The sequence below is a fragment of the Xenopus laevis genome, chromosome 9_10L (genome assembly GCF_017654675.1).
Source record: "Xenopus laevis strain J_2021 chromosome 9_10L, Xenopus_laevis_v10.1, whole genome shotgun sequence".
Taxonomy (NCBI): Eukaryota; Metazoa; Chordata; class Amphibia; order Anura; family Pipidae; genus Xenopus; species Xenopus laevis.
Window position 1 is genome coordinate 125,016,180 of NC_054387.1, and position 20,465 is coordinate 125,036,644.

Consider the following 20,465-nt stretch of genomic DNA (forward strand, 5'->3'; position numbering starts at 1 on the left):
TTCATCCCAATGTTTCCACACAATGACAGTCTCATGATGTGAGAACTTGAAACAAGATATTGTTTTTCCAAGACCGTTCCATCTCACCCCAAATTGGCCAGTCCAAGTGATAATGGAGCTAGTGGTACATAATTCAATTGGGAATTATTTTTGTTTTTGCTTTAGTTTCTAGTGGATTCATGTCTTCTAAATTCTTGTATAATGTTTGCCAGAGAAAGAAATTTAAGCTAATTGACAAAAGTTTTGGCTAATTCTATGGAGAATGTTATCAATCATGGCAAATTAGGGAAAAAAAGAGGGCCCTGAGGAGCACCTTCGTACTGAGCTACACCTGAAACAAGATATTGGTTTTCCAGGACCGTTCCATCATGCCCCAAATTGGCCAGTCCCAGTGATAATGGAGCTAGTGGTACATAATTCAATGGGGAATTCTTTTTATTTTTGCTTTAGTTTCTAGTGGATTCATGTCTTCTAAATTCTTGTGTAATGTTTGCCAGAGAAAGAAATTTAAGCTAATTGACAAAAGTTTTGGCTAATTCTATGGAGAATGTTAAGAAATGTTTTTAAATGGATATGGTTATCAATCATGGCAAATTAGGGAAAAAAAAGAGGGCCCTGAGGAGCACCTGAGCACCTGAGTACTGAGCTACACCTGAGCATTGAGGTGTCTCTGGGCTCTGTGGCGCAATGGATAGCGCATTGGTCTTCTAGGTGTATGAAGACATTCAAAGGTTGTGGGTTCGAGTCCCACCAGAGTCGTACTTGTGTGACATCATTTGACTAATTTAAAGGATGAAATGAAACAAAAAAGGAAAGGAAATGCCTCTATCAGGTGAACTTGATGAAGCTGTTAGTCGTCAGAGATGGGGGTTTTGTCCTACTGGAGTTAAGTTCCCTTCTATCTGTGGTGTTGCTTCTTAATAGCTTCATCCCAATGTTCTCACACAATGACAGTCTCATGATGTGAGAACTTGAAACAAGATATTGGTTTTCAAGGACCGTTTCATCATGCCCCAAATTGGCCAGTCCAAGTTATAATGGAGTTAGTGGTACATAATTCAATGGGGAATTCTTTTTATTTTTGCTTCAGATCCTAGTGGATTCATGTCTTCTAATTTCTTGTGTAATGTTTGCCAGAGAAAGAAATTTAAGCTAATTGACAAAAGTTTTGGCTAATTCTATGGAGAATGTTAAGAAATGTTTTTAAATGGATATGGTTATCAATCATGGCAAATTAGGGAAAAAAAGAGGACCCTGAGGAGCACCTGAGTACTGAGCTACACCTGAGTAACGAGGAGTATCTGGGCTCTGTGGCGCAATGGATAGCGCATTGGACTTCTAGGTGTATGAAGACATTCAAAGGTTGTGGGTTCGAATCCCACCAGAGTCATACTTATGTGACATCATTTGACTAATTTAAAGGATGAAATGAAAATGAAACAAAAAAGTAAAGGAAATTCCTCTATCCGGTGAACTTGATGAAGTTAGTCTTCAAAAATGTGGGTTTTGTCCTACTGCAGTTAAGTTCCCTTCTATCTGTGGTGTTGCTACTTAAAAGCTTCATCCCAATGTTTCCACACAATGACAGTCTCATGATGTGAGAACTTGAAACAAGATATTGTTTTTCCAAGACCGTTCCATCTCACCCCAAATTGGCCAGTCCAAGTGATAATGGAGCTAGTGGTACATAATTCAATTGGGAATTATTTTTATTTTTGCTTTAGTTTCTAGTGGATTCATGTCTTCTAAATTCTTGTATAATGTTTGCCAGAGAAAGAAATTTAAGCTAATTGACAAAAGTTTTGGCTAATTCTATGGAGAATGTTATCAATCATGGCAAATTAGGGAAAAAAAGAGGGCCCTGAGGAGCACCTTCGTACTGAGCTACACCTGAAACAAGATATTGGTTTTCCAGGACCGTTCTATCATGCCCCAAATTGGCCAGTCCCAGTGATAATGGAGCTAGTGGTACATAATACAATGGGGAATTCTTTTTATTTTTGCTTTAGTTTCTAGTGGATTCATGTCTTCTAAATTCTTGTGTAATGTTTGCCAGAGAAAGAAATTTAAGCTAATTGACAAAAGTTTTGGCTAATTCTATGGAGAATGTTAAGAAATGTTTTTAAATGGATATGGTTATCAATCATGGCAAATTAGGGAAAAAAAAGAGGGCCCTGAGGAGCACCTGAGCACCTGAGTACTGAGCTACACCTGAGTATTGAGGAGTATCTGTTCTCTGTGGCGCAATGGATAGTGCATTGGACTTCTAGGTGTATGAAGACATTCAAATTTTGTGGGTTCGAGTCCCATCAGAGTCGTACTTATGTGACATCATTTGACTAATTTAAAGGATGAAATGAAACAAAAAAGGAAAGGAAATGCCTCTATCAGGTGAACTTGATGAAGCTGTTAGTCTTCAAAGATGGGGGTTTTGTCCTACTGGAGTTAAGTTCCCTTCTATCTGTAGCTTCATCCCAATGTTCCCACACAATGACAGTCTCATGATGTGAGAACTTGAAACAAGATATTGGTTTTCCAGGACCGTTTCATCATGCCCCAAATTGGCCAGTCCAAGTTATAATGGAGTTAGTGGTACATAATTCAATGGGGAATTCTTTTTATTTTTGCTTCAGATCCTAGTGGATTCATGTCTTCTAATTTCTTGTGTAATGTTTGCCAGAGAAAGAAATTTAAGCTAATTGACAAAAGTTTTGGCTAATTCTATGGAGAATGTTAAGAAATGTTTTTAAATGGATATGGTTATCAATCATGGCAAATTAGGGAAAAAAAGAGGACCCTGAGGAGCACCTGAGTACTGAGGTACTCCTGAGCATTGAGGAATATCAGGGCTCTGTGGCGCAATGGATAGCGCATTGGACTTCTTGGTGTATGAAGACATTCAAAGGTTGTGGGTTCGAGTCCCACCAGAGTCATACTTATGTGACATCCTTTGACTAATTTAAAGGATGAAATGAAACAAAAAAGGAAAGGAAATGCCTCTATCAGGTGAACTTGATGAAGCTGTTAGTCTTCAAAGATGGGGGTTTTGTCCTACTGGAGTTAAGTTCCCTTCTATCTGTGGTGTTGCTTCTTAATAGCTTCATCCCAATGTTCTCACACAATGACAGTCTCATGATGTGAGAACTTGAAACAAGATATTGGTTTTCCAGGACCGTTTCATCATGCCCCAAATTGGCCAGTCCAAGTTATAATGGAGTTAGTGGTACATAATTCAATGGGGAATTCTTTTTATTTTTGCTTCAGATCCTAGTGGATTCATGTCTTCTAATTTCTTGTGTAATGTTTGCCAGAGAAAGAAATTTAAGCTAATTGACAAAAGTTTTGGCTAATTCTATGGAGAATGTTAAGAAATGTTTTTAAATGGATATGGTTATCAATCATGGCAAATTAGGGAAAAAAAGAGGACCCTGAGGAGCACCTGAGTACTGAGCTACACCTGAGTATTGAGGAGTGTCTGGGCTCTGTGGCGCAATGGATAGCGCATTGGACTTCTAGGTGTATGAAGACATTCAAAGGTTGTGGGTTCGAATCCCACCAGAGTCATACTTATGTGACATCATTTGACTAATTTAAAGGATGAAATGAAAATGAAACAAAAAAGTAAAGGAAATTCCTCTATCCGGTGAACTTGATGAAGTTAGTCTTCAAAAATGTGGGTTTTGTCCTACTGCAGTTAAGTTCCCTTCTATCTGTGGTGTTGCTACTTAAAAGCTTCATCCCAATGTTTCCACACAATGACAGTCTCATGATGTGAGAACTTGAAACAAGATATTATTTTTCCAAGACTGTTCCATCTCACCCCAAATTGGCCAGTCCAAGTGATAATGGAGCTAGTGGTACATAATTCAATTGGGAATTATTTTTATTTTTGCTTTAGTTTCTAGTGGATTCATGTCTTCTAAATTCTTGTATAATGTTTGCCAGAGAAAGAAATTTAAGCTAATTGACAAAAGTTTTGGCTAATTCTATGGAGAATGTTATCAATCATGGCAAATTAGGGAAAAAAAGAGGGCCCTGAGGAGCACCTTCGTACTGAGCTACACCTGAAACAAGATATTGGTTTTCCAGGACCGTTCTATCATGCCCCAAATTGGCCAGTCCCAGTGATAATGGAGCTAGTGGTACATAATTCAATGGGGAATTCTTTTTATTTTTGCTTTAGTTTCTAGTGGATTCATGTCTTCTAAATTCTTGTGTAATGTTTGCCAGAGAAAGAAATTTAAGCTAATTGACAAAAGTTTTGGCTAATTCTATGGAGAATGTTAAGAAATGTTTTTAAATGGATATGGTTATCAATCATGGCAAATTAGGGAAAAAAAAGAGGGCCCTGAGGAGCACCTGAGCACCTGAGTACTGAGCTACACCTGAGTATTGAGGTGTATCTGGGCTCTGTGGCGCAATGGATAGCGCATTGGACTTCTAGGTGTATGAAGACATTCAAAGGTTGTGGGTTCGAGTCCCACCAGAGTCATACTTATGTGACATCATTTGACTAATTTAAAGGATGAAATGAAACAAAAAAGGAAAGGAAATGCCTCTATCAGGTGAACTTGATGAAGCTGTTAGTCTTCAAAGATGGGGGTTTTGTCCTACTGGAGTAAAGTTCCCTTCTATCTGTGGTGTTGCTACTTAATAGCTTCATCCCAATGTTCTCACACAATGACAGTCTCATGATGTGAGAACTTGAAACAAGATATTGGTTTTCCAGGACCGTTTCATCATGCCCCAAATTGGCCAGTCCAAGTTATAATGGAGTTAGTGGTACATAATTCAATGGGGAATTCTTTTTATTTTTGCTTCAGATCCTAGTGGATTCATGTCTTCTAATTTCTTGTGTAATGTTTGCCAGAGAAAGAAATTTAAGTTAATTGACAAAAGTTTTGGCTAATTCTATGGAGAATGTTAAGAAATGTTTTTAAATGGATATGGTTATCAATCATGGCAAATTGGGGAAAAAAAGAGGACCCTGAGGAGCACCTGAGTACTGAGGTACTCCTGAGCATTGAGGAATATCAGGGCTGTGTGGCGCAATGGATAGCGCATTGGACTTCTAGGTGTATGAAGACATTCAAAGGTTGTGGGTTCGAGTCCCACCAGAGTCGTACTTATGTGACATTTGACTAATTTAAAGGATGAAATGAAAAGGAAACAAAAAAGGAAAGGAAATTCCTCTATCAGGTGAACTTGATGAAGCTGTTAGTCTTCAAAGATGGGGGTTTTGTCCTACTGGAGTTAAGTTCCCTTCTATCTGTGGTGTTGCTACTTAATAGCTTCATCCCAATTTTCCCACACAATGACAGTCTCATGATGTGAGAACTTGAAACAAGATATTGGTTTTCCAGGACCGTTTCATCATGCCCCAAATTGGCCAGTCCAAGTGATAATGGAGTTAGTGGTACATAATTCAATGGGGAATTCTTTTTATTTTTGCTTCAGATCCTAGTGGATTCATGTCTTCTAATTTCTTGTGTAATGTTTGCCAGAGAAAGAAATTTAAGCTAATTGACAAAAGTTTTGGCTAATTCTATGGAGAATGTTAAGAAATGTTTTTAAATGGATATGGTTATCAATCATGGCAAATTAGGGAAAAAAAAAAAGAGTTCCCTGAGGAGCACCTGAGCACCTGAGTACTGAGCTACACCTGAGTATTGAGGAGTATCTGGGCTCTGTGGCGCAATGGATAGCGCTTTGGACTTCTAGGTGTATGAAGACATTGAAAGGTTTTGGGTTCGAATCCCACCAGAGTCATACTTATGTGACATCATTTGACTAATTTAAAGGATGAAATGAAAATGAAACAAAAAAGTAAAGGAAATTCCTCTATCCGGTGAACTTGATGAAGTTAGTCTTCAAAAATGTGGGTTTTGTCCTACTGCAGTTAAGTTCCCTTCTATCTGTGGTGTTGCTACTTAAAAGCTTCATCCCAATGTTTCCACACAATGACAGTCTCATGATGTGAGAACTTGAAACAAGATATTGGTTTTCCAGGACCGTTTCATCATGCCCCAAATTGGCCAGTCCAAGTTATAATGGAGTTAGTGGTACATAATTCAATGGGGAATTCTTTTTATTTTTGCTTCAGATCCTAGTGGATTCATGTCTTCTAATTTCTTGTGTAATGTTTGCCAGAGAAAGAAATTTAAGCTAATTGACAAAAGTTTTGGCTAATTCTATGGAGAATGTTAAGAAATGTTTTTAAATGGATATGGTTATCAATCATGGCAAATTAGGGAAAAAAAGAGGGCCCTGAGGAGCACCTGAGCACCTGAGTACTGAGCTACACCTGAGTATTGAGGAGTATCTGTTCTCTGTGGCGCAATGGATAGCGCATTGGACTTCTAGGTGTATGAAGACATTCAAAGGTTGTGGGTTCGAGTCCCACCAGAGTCGTACTTATATTACATCATTTGACTAATTTAAAGGATGAAATGAAACAAAAAAGGAAAGGAAATTCCTCTATCAGGTGAACTTGATGAAGCTGTTAGTCTTCAAATATGGGGGTTTTGTCCTACTGGAGTTAAGTTCCCTTCTATCTGTGGTGTTGCTACTTAATAGCTTCATCCCAATGTTCCCACACAATGACAGTCTCATGATGTAAGAACTTGAAACAAGATATTGGTTTTCCAGGACCGTTTCATCATGCCCCAAATTGGCCAGCTCCTCCTGAGTATTGAGGAGTATCTGGGCTCTGTGGCGCAATGGATAGCGCGTTGGACTTCTAGGTGTATGAAGACATTCAAAGGTTGTGGGTTCGAATCCCACCAGAGTCATACTTATGTGACATCATTTGACTAATTTAAAGGATGAAATGAAAATGAAACAAAAAAGTAAAGGAAATTCCTCTATCCGGTGAACTTGATGAAGTTAGTCTTCAAAAATGTGGGTTTTATCCTACTGCAGTTAAGTTCCCTTCTATCTGTGGTGTTGCTACTTAAAAGCTTCATCCCAATGTTTCCACACAATGACAGTCTCATGATGTGAGAACTTGAAACAAGATATTATTTTTCCAAGACTGTTCCATCTCACCCCAAATTGGCCAGTCCAAGTGATAATGGAGCTAGTGGTACATAATTCAATTGGGAATTATTTTTATTTTTGCTTTAGTTTCTAGTGGATTCATGTCTTCTAAATTCTTGTATAATGTTTGCCAGAGAAAGAAATTTAAGCTAATTGACAAAAGTTTTGGCTAATTCTATGGAGAATGTTATCAATCATGGCAAATTAGGGAAAAAAAGAGGGCCCTGAGGAGCACCTTCGTACTGAGCTACACCTGAAACAAGATATTGGTTTTCCAGGACCGTTCTATCATGCCCCAAATTGGCCAGTCCCAGTGATAATGGAGCTAGTGGTACATAATTCAATGGGGAATTCTTTTTATTTTTGCTTTAGTTTCTAGTGGATTCATGTCTTCTAAATTCTTGTGTAATGTTTGCCAGAGAAAGAAATTTAAGCTAATTGACAAAAGTTTTGGCTAATTCTATGGAGAATGTTAAGAAATGTTTTTAAATGGATATGGTTATCAATCATGGCAAATTAGAGAAAAAAAAGAGGGCCCTGAGGAGCACCTGAGCACCTGAGTACTGAGCTACACCTGAGTATTGAGGTGTATCTGGGCTCTGTGGCGCAATGGATAGCGCATTGGACTTCTAGGTGTATGAAGACATTCAAAGGTTGTGGGTTCGAGTCCCACCAGAGTCGTACTTATGTGACATCATTTGACTAATTTAAAGGATGAAATGAAACAAAAAAGGAAAGGAAATGCCTCTATCAGGTGAACTTGATGAAGCTGTTAGTCTTCAAAGATGGGGGTTTTGTCCTACTGGAGTAAAGTTCCCTTCTATCTGTGGTGTTGCTACTTAATAGCTTCATCCCAATGTTCTCACACAATGTCTCATGATGTGAGAACTTGAAACAAGATATTGGTTTTCCAGGACCGTTTCATCATGCCCCAAATTGGCCAGTCCAAGTTATAATGGAGTTAGTGGTACATAATTCAATGGGGAATTCTTTTTATTTTTGCTTTAGTTTCTAGTGGATTCATGTCTTCTAAATTCTTGTGTAATGTTTGCCAGAGAAAGAAATTTAAGCTAATTGACAAAAGTTTTGGCTAATTCTATGGAGAATGTTAATAAATGTTTTTAAATGGATATGGTTATCAATCATGGCAAATTAGGGAAAAATAAAGAGGCCCTGAGGAGCACCTGAGTACTGAGCTACACCTGAGCATCGAGGAGTACCTGCGCTCTGTGGCTCAATGGATAGCGCATTGGACTTCTAGGTGTATGAAGACATTTAAAGGTTGTGGGTTCGAGTCCCACTTATGTGACATCATTTGACTAATTTAAAGGATGAAATGAAAATGAAACAAAAAAGTAAAGGAAATTCCTCTTTCTTCTACGTCCCTCCATGTCAGTACACATGGGCATTGCCCCTCCCAGACCTGGAGGTAGGACCTATAACATAGCCAATCAAAATGAATCATGACCTATAAGACCACATGACCTCCTCCTCACCACAGTTATTTTTTGTCCTACTGGACAGGGAGGTAGGATCTCCCTCCTCACTTTTTAATTTTTTGTTGAATTTTGAGAGAAATCAAACACAGTTTTTGTTTTTCTTTTGCATTTTCTTTTTGTTTATTTATTTATTTATTTTTTACCTCTGTTTAGACACAGAGGGATGATTCCCAGGTAATGGAGAAGATTTTACCTGATGCCTCAAGACGCATAATCTGTAAATTATCTCTTATTGCGAAGAAATTCAGGTGTGGGCATATCCATGGTCCTAGCCCTGTGCTAAAATAGCCCCCCTGCTATATGCCCAGCGAGGCACAAGATTAAATCTAGTGCTTTTTGGGAAGAGACACAGTTGTGGGCTTCCCACATTATTACCTGTGAGCCTTTTGTTTTTTCTTCTGTATTTTTATTTATTTATTTATTTATTTATTTATTTTTGCTTATTTTTTACCTCTGTGTGGACACAGAGGGATGATTCCCAGGTAATGGAGAAGAATTTACCTGATGCCTCAAGACGCATAATCTGTAAATTATCGCTTATTGGGAAGAAGTGCAGGTGTGGGCATACCCATGGTCCTAGCCCTGTGCTAAAACAGCCCCCCTGCTATATGCCCAGTGAGGCACAAGATTCAATCTAGTGCTTTTTTGGGAACAGACACAGGTGTGGGCTTCCCACATTGTTACCTGTGAGCTTTTTTGGACTCCCCTTTTCTTTTGAGTTATGTGAGACTTTACAGAACTCTACAGAACTTCTGCAAAAGGGCCGTGGGTATGTATATGGGCTAGTTATAACAGCCTGAAGCTGGTGAGTATGATTCTTCATTATCTACTATGTGTAGTGCACTGGGAAGTCTGCATGCTAATTAGCTAATTATGTCCCTCAGCTGAGAGCTATTGGGGCTTTGGCTGGAGTTTCCATCCAGCTAATTAGCCACTCTGATAAGGTGCATGTGTGCCTTCGCCCCGTTTTGCTATTACTGTTTAACATTTTAAGCCTTGTATGGGTGACCCTGCATCCTCTGTGCAGACACAGAAGCTATATTGGCACCTCCAGGAAGGGCTAGAGGTTGCACTGCTCAAGCAGTATGGCACCTCCTTCCTTCTTATGAGTCTGCTCTTAACAAGCAGTGTTCCACCTGGATATTCCTGCTGACAAGCCTGAGCTATCTGGTAAGGTGCCTGTTTTCCCCTGACTTCTTGTATTATCTGAAGTCTTATGTTGTGAGCTGGCGTCCTCTGTGCAAAATACAGTATTGGCTCTTGCTACACTTTAAGTACTGGCTGGTGAATCCCTCTGCCTAAGCAGTGTGGTACCTGAATCCAGAGATTTTGATTTCTCAGTATCCATTGTGTATTTGAAACATTAATTTCACTGGGAAGTCTGCATGTTAATATGCTTAATATGTCCCTCAGCTGAAAGCTATCAGGGCTTTGGCTGGAGTTTCCATCAAGCTAACTAGTCACTATCTGGTAAGGTGCAGTTGTTCCTTTGGCCCATTTGCTATTGCTGTTTAATATTTTAAGTTTTGTATGGGTGAACCTGCATCCTCTTGGCTGACACAGTGGTTATATTGGCTCATGTGCTCAAGCAGTATGGCACCTCCTTCCTTTCTTATGAGTCTGCTCTTAACAAGCAGTGTTCCACTGGACTGGATATTCCTGCTGACAAGTCTGAGCTATCTGGTAAGCTGCCTGTGTTCCTTCTTATATTATATGAAGTTGTATGTTGTGAGCTGGAGTCCTCTGTGCAAAATGCAGTTACACAAGGTACTAAGTCTGCATGTTAATAAGCTAATAATGTCCCTCCGCTGAAACCTATCCAGGTTCTAGCTGAAGTTTCCTACCTGCGGACTTTTCATTGCTATCAGGTAATGTGCAGATACTCCTCAGTTTGCTTCTGTTGTTTCTATTGTCCTCTGTGCAGACACAGAGGTTATATTTGCCTTTTATTACACTGGGTGCTTGCAGGGTTGGCTGGAGGCTTGCACTGCTGAAGCAGTATGGTAGCCCCTTCCTTACATTGAGTCTGCTCAGTGCTGTAACCTGATGTCATTGGGCCCCACAGCAAATTCATTTTAGGGCCCCTAACATATCCAGAGGTTGTGCTTTTTTACCAATACGTATTGAAATTGCTCTTTATTTGGGCCTCATGGGTCCCTATACCTTTTGGGCCCATCTGCAGCCGCAGGGTCTGCTTCCTCTTTAGTTACGCCCCGGAGTCTGCTCCTTAGAAGCAGTCTGCCACCAAGGATCTGTCTGGATTATTCCTACTGTCTAGCGCATATTATCTGGTTAGGTGCCTGTTTTCCTCTGACTTCTTGTATAGTTGTCATCTGAGGTCTTAGGTTTGTGAGCCCGAGTTCTCTTCGCAGACACAGTAGGCAAGTGTGCTCTTATTACACCTGGTATTTCCAGGACCGGCTAGGGGTTTGTTCTGCTGTAGCAGCATTGTACCCCATTTTTTCCTATGATGTTTCCACACTTAACAGGCAGTGTTCCGAGTTATATGGTGTCTTTTTGTGTGATGTAGGCCTTCTCTTAGATATTCTATTCCCATCTGGTGGCTTTTGTTGGGAGCTCAGTTGTAGTTATACTACATCTACTGAGTTTTTGTGACTGTAGGTTTCCCTTCTTTAATTGTTGGTAGATTAAAGGGCACTTACTGTTATGTCTATTGGCACCTTAACATGCTTGAAGCCAGCTTGTAGTCTATGGCCCTTTGTGTGGCCTCGGGCATCTCGCCAGGGAGCTGGGTTTGTGTGGCCTCTAGCTTTCGTTATGGTCCTTGGCTTGGGTTAGAGCCCTTGTTTTGGTCCATGGCTTTTTACCATGGTCCTCGGCTCCTGGGTCTGCTGGCCTTTTACAAGGGCCCTTGTTCTGCTGGCCTGTTGTATGAGCCTTTGGCTCATGTGGTCTTTTACCCTTGGCACATTTGTTTGGTTGTCCTTTTACCTGGGTTATTATGGCTGCGGGCCTGTTTTCATGGCCCTTAACTTAGGTGCTTGCTTGCCTTTTACCAGGGTTCTTGGGCTGTTGGCCTTTTCTGTGGCCCCTGGCTAAGGTGGCCGCAAGTTTTTATTATAGTCCTTGTGGGCTTGTGGCTGCCAGTCTTGGCTGTGACCTATGGTGCATAGGTCACCAGCCAGGCTATGGCGGCTGATAGGCATGGTTACTATTCTTGCTGTGGCCCTTGGTGGGCATGTCTGTTTGCCTTGCGGCAATCCTTAACTGGAACAATTGGTCAGCACTCGCCCAAACCACAAATTAGTCAAACAGGTGCACGTGCGAGGTTGTCCACTCCAACCGGATTAGAAATGCAAAACGAAATCACAGCACCATCCAAATCGTATATAATCTTAAAAAGCCTTTATTGGATTTTCTGGCTTAGATCTCAAACGAACAACGTTTCAGGCCTATGTGGCCTTTTGTCAAGTTTGCGGCAATCCTTGGCAGGACAACAGCCATTGGTTTTGTCTTGTCTGCAATCCTTGCAGGTATGGTTCTGGTACACCAGCAGTAGGCATGATTGACTATTTGGTTGGATCTAGCATGGGTTGTACCATCAGCTGGTGTTTGCTCTGAGTTTCACAGCCCATAGCTAATTTTGTTGCTGATTGGTATTCAGCAGCTGATGTTGGTCATATGTTGGCTTACAGCTAACCTTTTCTTCTGCCTTACATGCATTGTTTTTGGTCTTGTATGCCACTGCTTATTATTAATAAGGCTGGCTTGTGGACCAGGGTTTTGCAAGTTCAACAACTGACGTGCTCCGTTGTTGCATGTATGGAAATTGACTTTTGTGTCAGGTGCCAGTGCAGTTGGTTACCTTGTCCCTAAGGGTGGAATTCACAATAGCTGGCTTATTTACTATTGCTTGTGTATTCGAATTCCACTCTGGTTTTTTGCAAACACTTCAGCTGATGGGCATCTTGGCCTGCTAGTGTGACAATGGCCTTGCACATCTATGTTGGAATGCATAATAGCTGGCTGGTCCACCACTGGTTGCATGTATGGTGGCTGGCTCTCTGCCAGTGGATTGTGCATCATTGCTGGTTGGTACCACTTTTTGTAGGCTATAAGCTTCTGGCATGCCTGATTTTGGATTGTGATGCCAGCTGTTGGCTGGTTCAGTAGCTTCTATGTATGGTCACAGGTTTGGTTCAGTTTTTGCATAAACTGTAGCATTGTGCAGCTTGAGCTGTAGTGGCCTCGGCTTTTGTGGGTGTTTTCTAGAACTGTAATTGGCTTGGGTCCCATTGCTTGCTTATGTAGCAGTTTGCTAGGGCAACAGCATAGCTTACTGGTAGATGGCTTTAAGTCACATTGGTTGGTTCAGCAGCTTATCCTTGTGCTGTTGTATACCCAGTTTAGATTTGGTGGTTGGTAGAGCTATTGGGCTGTACCAGCTTGGCTCTACAATGGTTACAATGATATGCTGATTTATGATAAACCAGAGTTGGTGTTCATTTAGTTAAGTCTTCATTAGGTATTATTAGCATGGAGTTAGTGGATCTTGGACTGATCTCTGGTGTAGAGGTGACTCCGGTCAGCACTGGTTTGAGCTGCTTCCATTAAGATGCAGGACCAGGCTAATATGGGCCAAGTCTTTTTAGGGCCACTTGCTATTGCTGAGGATCGTGTATTTCTCCAGCACTGGTGATAGATGCATTCAAGTTGTGTTTAGTTTCTGATTTCCTGGTGGTTTCTAGGGTGTTTTAGTTCTGAGATGGCTATTGCCATCATTCTGGTTTTGTCCTAGGCACCTTTTTTGTTTTAACAGTTGCAGGATTTTTGTTCTTCCCCAGGTGGGGTTTTGTCAGATAACCATATTGCAGGTATCCCTCTAGTCACTGAGGGAACATTTTTAAACAGAATATGTTTATTCTTAATCTGCAATGCTTGATCCTCAAGTACCGGTCTCTGTAATTTTGTGGTTGATTTTGTAGCTCTTGTTAATCGTTTACCATGTCCTAGGACATGTTGTTATTGTGCCTTTTATCTACCCTTTTCAGGAGATATACATTTATCAGCTCCCCTGTTGGATGGATGTGATGCTGGCCTTTTCTCAGGGCCTCCTTAGCATCAGTTTGGTTTTTGCATTATGTTGGTTATTCCCACCCCTTGTTTTCGGTGCATGGCTTGGTAGATCCCATGTGTACTGACATGGAGGGACGTAGAAGAAATAGAGAATTTTACTTACCTACTTGATGTAAATTCCTTTTCTTCTAGTCCCGACATGTCAGTACAGGGTTTCCCATCCCAATTATTTTTTTTTGGTTACTGTACTGCTATGGCAAAAGTATAACTGTGGTGAGGAGGAGGTCATGTGGTCTTATAGGTCATGATTCATTTTGATTGGCTATGTTATAGGTCCTACCTCCAGGTCTGGGAGGGGCAATGCCCATGTGTACTGACATGTCGGGACTAGAAGAAAAGGAATTTACGTCAAGTAGGTAAGTAAAATTCTCTATATCCGGTGAACTTGATGAAGTTAGTCTTCAAAGATGTGGGTTTTGTCCTACTGCAGTTAATTTCCCTTCTATCTGTGGTGTTGCTACTTAAAAGCTTCATCCCAATGTTCCCACACAATGACAGTCTCATGATGTGAGAACTTGAAACAAGATATTGGTTTTCCAGGACCGTTCCATCATGCCCCAAATTGGTCAGTCCAAGTGATAATGGAGCTAGTGGTACATAATTCAATGGGGAATTCTTTTTATTTTTGCTTTAGTTTCTAGTGGATTCATGTCTTCTAAATTCTTGTGTAATGTTTGCCAGAGAAAGAAATTTAAGCTAATTGACAAAAGTTTTTTCTAATTCTATGGAGAATGTTAATAAATGTTTTTAAATGGATATGGTTATCAATCATGGCAAATTAGGGAAAAAAAAGAGGGCCCTGAGGAGCACCTGAGTACTGAGCTACACCTGAGCATTGAGGGGTACCTGGGCTCTGTGGCGCAATGGATAGCGCATTGGACTTCTAGGTGTATGAAGACATTCAAAGGTTGTGGGTTGAATCCCACCAGAGTCGTACTTATCTGACATCATTTGACTAATTTAAAGGATGAAATGAAAATGAAACAAAAAAGGAAAGGAAATTCCTCTATCAGGTGAACTTGACGAAGCTGTTAGTCTTCAAAGATGGGGGTTTTGTCCTACTGGAATAAAGTTCCCTTCTATCTGTGGTGTTGCTACTTGATAGCTTCATCCCAATGTTCCCACACAATGACAGTCTCATGATGTGAGAACTTGAAACAAGATATTGTTTTTCCAGGACCGTTCTATCATGCCCCAAATTGGCCAGTCCCAGTGATAATGGAGCTAGTGGTACATAATTCAATGGGGAATTCTTTTTATTTTTGCTTCAGTTTCTAGTGGATTCATGTCTTCTAAATTCTTGTGTAATGTTTGCCAGAGAAAGAAATTTAAGCTAATTGACAAAAGTTTTGGCTAATTCTATGGAGAATGTTAAGAAATGTTTTTAAATGGATATGGTTATAAATCATGGCAAATTAGGGAAAAAAAAGAGGCCCTAAGGAGCACCTGAGTACTGAGCTACACCTGAGCATTGAGGAGTACCTGGGCTCTGTGGCTCAATGGATAGCGCGTTGGACTTCTAGGTGTATGAAGACATTCAAAGGTTGTGGGATCGTGTCCCACCAGAGTCGTACTTATGTGAAATCATTTGACTAATTTAAAGGATGAAATGAAAATGAAACAAAAAAGTAAAGGAAATTCCTCTATCCGGTGAACTTGATGAAGTTACTCTTCAAAGATGTGGGTTTTGTCCTACTGCAGTTTAGTTCCCTTCTATCTGTGGTGTTGCTACTTAATAGCTTCATCCCAATGTTCCCACACAATGACAGTCTCATGATGTGAGAACTTGAAACAAGATATTGGTTTTCCAGGACCGTTTCATCATGCCCCAAATTGGCCAGTCCCAGTGATAATGGAGCTAGTGGTACATAATTCAATGGAGCTAGTGGTACATAATTCAATGGGGAATTCTTTTTATTTTTGCTTTAGTTTCTAGTGGATTCATGTCTTCTAAATTCTTGTGTAATGTTTGCCAGAGAAAGAAATTTAAGCTAATTGACAAAAGTTTTGGCTTATTCTATGGAGAATGTTATAAAATGTTTTTAAATGGATATGGTTATCAATCATGGAAAATTAGGGAAAAAAAGAGGCCCCTGAGGAGCACATGCGTACTGAGATACACCTGAGCATTGAGTAATACCTGGGCTCTGTGGCGCAATGGATAGCGCATTGGATTTCTAGGTGTATGAAGACATTCAAAGGTTGTGGGTTCGAGTCCCACCAGAGTTGTACTTATGTGACATCATTTGACTAATTTAAAGGATGAAATGAAAATGAAACAAAAAAGGAAAGGAAATTCCTCTATCCGGTGAACTTGATTAAGTTAGTCTTCAAAGATGTGGGTTTTGTCCTACTGGAGTAAAGTTCCCTTCTATCTGTGGTGTTGCTACTTGATAGCTTCATCCCAATGTTCCCACACAATGACAGTCTCATGATGTGAGAACTTGAAATGAGATATTGGTTTTCTACTGGAGTAAAGTACCCTTCTATCTGTGGTGTTGCCACTTGATAGCTTCATCCTAATGTTGCCACTCAATGACAGTCTCACGATGTGAGAACTTGAAATGAGATATTGGTTTTCTAGGACCATTCCATCATGCCCCAGACTGGCCAGTCCCAGTGATTATGGAGCTAGTGGTACATAATTCAACAGGGAATTCTTTTTATTTTTGCTTTAGTTCCTAGTGGATTCATGTCTTCTAAATTCTTGTGTAATGTTTGCCAGAGAGAGAGAAATTTAAGCTAATTGACAAAAGTTTTGGCTATTTCTATGGAGAATGTTAAGAAAAGAGAAAATTAATTAATATTTACCGAGATTTTCTTTTCCTGGCCATACCCCCTGGCAGCATAACAATTTGGGTTTTATCCCTGCACTATACAAAATCCGGGGGTTGTGGAAGCACTCTTAAGGCTAAATTAAAGTATATTTAAGTATAATGGAAGTGCTACTTACAATGCACTTCCCTGGTCCCCTGTCTTCTACAACCCCTGAATTTCATATTTTATCCCTGCACTGGTCAGACACAGAAGGGTTAACAAGCAACCTTACAAATACCCACCACCTTACCGCCCTCACCAGTCTTTACCTGATGTTTTGGACGGACAATGAAAAGGGTGGGCATGCTGCCAGGGGGTATGGCCAGGATAAGAAAATCTTGGTAAGTATTAATTAATTTTCTCTTTTCCTGGCCATCCCCTGGCAGCATAACAATTTGGGTTAGTACCCTAGCAATTAAATGGGAGGGCAACTGAATGATGCTTGATAACAAAATTTAATTAGGTTACAGCTGCAGCCTGCAGTACTGAATGCCCAAACTGTGCCAAAGACGCACATCTAATATCTAATTTATAATGTTTAATAAATGTTTTTGGAGTAGCCCATGTTGCAGCCCTGCAAATTGACTCAGGTTGTGCTTCTGCTGCCCATGACGATGCAACGGCCCTTGTGGAATGTGCATTGATCCCGTCAGGCACTGGCTTACCCTGTTCTTTATAGGCTTTCTGTATTGTCGTCACTATCCATCTCCTCAATGTTGCAGTTTTGGCTGCCTCTCCCTTCCTAGTGCCTGCTGGGACTATAAACAGCCTATCAGTTTCCCTGATGCCCTCAGTCCTTTGGAGGTACATCCAGGCATGCACATCTAGAGATCTCCATCTCGATTCCTCTTGTGTCCCAACCTCCGGAATGAAGGCTGGTAAAACAATCGGCTCATTCATGTGCAGAGAAGAAACTGCCTTAGGCAGGAATTGTAATATTGGTCTAAGGACCACTGAATCCGCTTTAAAGATAGTATAAGGAGGCTTAAATGATAAAGCTTGCAGCTCACATGCTCTTCTGGCTGATGTCAGAGCAACTAATAGGACAGTTTTCAGGGTGGCATTCCATAATGTGGCCTGTTCAAGAGGTTCAAAAAGGCTATCCAAAAGAGCATTCAGGATGAAAGGCAAGTCCCAAACTGGAGTGAGTGGCTTAAGTGGTGGAACAATCCTGATTGCTGCTTGAAAGAATCTGGAAACTAAGGGTTCCACTATCCATCTTCTTCCCAGAATAGTAGATAATGCTGACAATTGTACTCTCAGTATACTCTGGCTCAGTTCCTTCTCTAGGCCTGACTGTAGAAACTCAAGAATGTTTGGCAATGATGGGTTCCACAAATCCACAAAATTCTCACTTGCCCATGCCTGAAACACTTCCCAGATCTAATACCGGTGAGATGTATTCGCCTTCCTTGACCTCAATAATGCTGTTAATCACAGCCTCAGAACAGCCTTGCTGTCTTAACCTTCCCCTCTCAGCTTCCAAGCCATCAGGTTCAACCTGGCAGGGTTCAGATACCACAGAGATCCCTGAGACAGAAGATCCTCCCTGTCTGGTAGGCGAAAGGGATTGTCTGCTGCCATCCTCCTCAACAGTGGATACCACGGGCAACGTGGCCAGTCTGGAAGTACCACCACTGCTTCCATCCTGGTGAAAAAGATCTTCTGTAGAACTCTGAATATCAATGGAAATGGGGGAAAGACATATGCGCATAGACCTGTCCAATCCTGGACTAGCGCATCCACCGCTGTTGCCTGGGGACAAGGGAACCTGGAGAAGAAGTTCCTCACCTTCTGGTTCAAGGCCGTAGCCATCAGGTCTACATTCGGGCATCCCCACCTGGTTATGATCCTCCTGCTGAGGAGATCTGCCTATACATTTATTACTCCCAGTATATGAAGAGCAGTGATGTGTAGTAAATGATTTTGAGCAAACTCCCTGTGCCTCCCTGTCTCTTTATATATGTGACTGCTGCCACATTGTCCAAACGGATTCTGACAGAGTGACCTTGTAGCTCTTTCCTGAAAGTCTGAAGTGCACATGCCACTGCCCTCAGCTCGAGGATATTTGATGGAAGATAGGACAGCTCCCTGGCCCAAGTCCCTTGGACTGACAGATTTGCTATGTGGGCTCCCCATCCTTGACCTGAAGCATCGGTGAACAGCTCTACATATTTCAGCTCCTGCAGAGGCATTCCTCTCCTTAGGTTGAACAGAGTTGCCCACCACTGCAGATGATGCTTCAGCTTCCAAGCAACCATATTGTCTGATTCCAGTTCAACTCTTGATGCTTCCATTGGTCCAAGAATACACACTGGACTGAGCGCATCTGCCATCTTGCCCATTTGACCAGTCCTATTGTTGATGTCAGGAAGCTCAAATATTTCATTAATTGGCTATATGTATATATTCCTCATTCCTCCCTCATCCTTGCCTTTCTGAGTAGCAACAATCCAATGCCTAGCATGCTATAGTCCTTCAGAGAAGTGGTGGGGGAATCGGAACCTTAGTGGGGATGGCTGGGAAATGTAGTAAAGATCATTTATTGTCAGCTGTAGTTAGCAATAAAAAAGCATGTAAAACCATAAATTGTGATTCATGTTGTCCATAAGTTTATATGTTTGTGTTTTGTAATGGATAGCAATTTGATTGTCAGGTCCGGATTTCTAATTTGGCCACCCCTAGGGCAGAGGGTCCTGATGCCCGACCCACCACACATCAGGTTCCACAGGGAACACTGGGGATTAGGTTGCAGGAGATGCCAGTTGGTTGCAAGTCTCTGCGCTCTCTCCAGCTTATTTATATCCCTCTAAAGGACTGGAGCCTAAAACTGCCCCCATACTCCAGATGAGGCCTCACCAGGGACCTATAAAGAGGCATAATTATGTTTTTATCCCTTGAGTTAATGACCTTTTTTATGCAAGACAGAACTTTATTTGCTTTAGTAGCCACAGAATGACACTGCCCAGAATTAGACAACTTGTTATCTACAAAGACCCCAAGATCCTTCTAATTTAAGGAAACTCCCAACACACTGCCATATAGTGTATAACTTGCATTTATATTATTTTTGCCAGAGTGCATAACCTGCATTTATCAACATTGAACCTTATTTTCCAGTTTGCTGCCCAGTTTTACAATTTGGTCAAATCACTATGCAAAGTGGCAGAATCCTGCATGGAACCTATAGTTCTGCACAATTTTGTATCATCAGCAAAAATAGAAAAGGTATTTTCAATGCCCACCTCAGGTCATTAATTAAAACGTTGAAAAGCAAAGGACCAAGTACAGAGCCCTACGGTACTCCACTAACAACACTGGTCTTATTAGAAAATGTTCCATTTCCCACCACTCTTTGTAGTCTATCTTTTAGCCAGTTCTCTATTAAGATACAAATACTATACTACAGGTCAACATTCCTTAATTTAATTAATAACCTTCTGTGTAGTACTGTATCAAATGCTTTAGCAGTAAATCACATCCCCTGCCATCCCAGAATTGAGGTCCCTGCTCACCTTCTCATAAAAATAAATAAAATTAGTCTGAGTCTAAGATCTATTAGCCATAAAACCATGCTGGCGCAAACTCATCGTATCAGGATTTGCAATGTCAAGTATCATCCTTAATAACCCTTCGAAAAGCTTTCCTGCCACTGATGTCAGACTAACCAGCCTTTAGTTTTGAGGCTGAACATGTGATCCCTTTTTTTAATAGGGGCACTTCACCAGGCTCTCTGCACCGTGCCAGACCTCAATGAATCCTGAAAAATTAAGTAAAGAGGTTTAGCAATCACAGAGCTAAGCTCACTAAGTACCCTGGGATGAATACCATGCGGTCCTGGAACTTTTTATCTTAACATGTTGTAGTCTCTTTTGAATTTCCTCATGTATGAACCATGCATCATTAGTTGTATTACTAGAATTTGGACAGTGAATAGGAAACAAATGATTTTTCTTTGCTATAGATTTGAACATTTTGTCTTTTTTGGTTGGAGATTGTGATTTTTCTTCCAAA

At 40.9% G+C, this 20,465-nt stretch overlaps 5 non-coding genes across 5 annotated transcripts; all 5 read left to right on the plus strand.

Moving 5' to 3' along the window:
• Positions 1–1,304: 1,304 nt before the first annotated feature.
• On the plus strand, positions 1,305–1,390 carry trnar-ucu. The gene is given in 2 exon segments: positions 1,305–1,341; positions 1,355–1,390. It is a non-coding gene; the product is annotated as a tRNA-Arg (tRNA).
• A 2,088-nt stretch (positions 1,391–3,478) lies between these two features.
• trnar-ucu lies at positions 3,479–3,564 on the plus strand. The gene is given in 2 exon segments: positions 3,479–3,515; positions 3,529–3,564. It is a non-coding gene; the product is annotated as a tRNA-Arg (tRNA).
• Positions 3,565–4,406: 842 nt separating this feature from the next.
• On the plus strand, positions 4,407–4,492 carry trnar-ucu. The gene is given in 2 exon segments: positions 4,407–4,443; positions 4,457–4,492. It is a non-coding gene; the product is annotated as a tRNA-Arg (tRNA).
• Positions 4,493–6,705: 2,213 nt separating this feature from the next.
• trnar-ucu lies at positions 6,706–6,791 on the plus strand. The gene is given in 2 exon segments: positions 6,706–6,742; positions 6,756–6,791. It is a non-coding gene; the product is annotated as a tRNA-Arg (tRNA).
• Positions 6,792–7,633: 842 nt separating this feature from the next.
• trnar-ucu lies at positions 7,634–7,719 on the plus strand. Its single transcript is given in 2 exon segments — positions 7,634–7,670; positions 7,684–7,719. It is a non-coding gene; the product is annotated as a tRNA-Arg (tRNA).
• Positions 7,720–20,465: the final 12,746 nt, after the last annotated feature.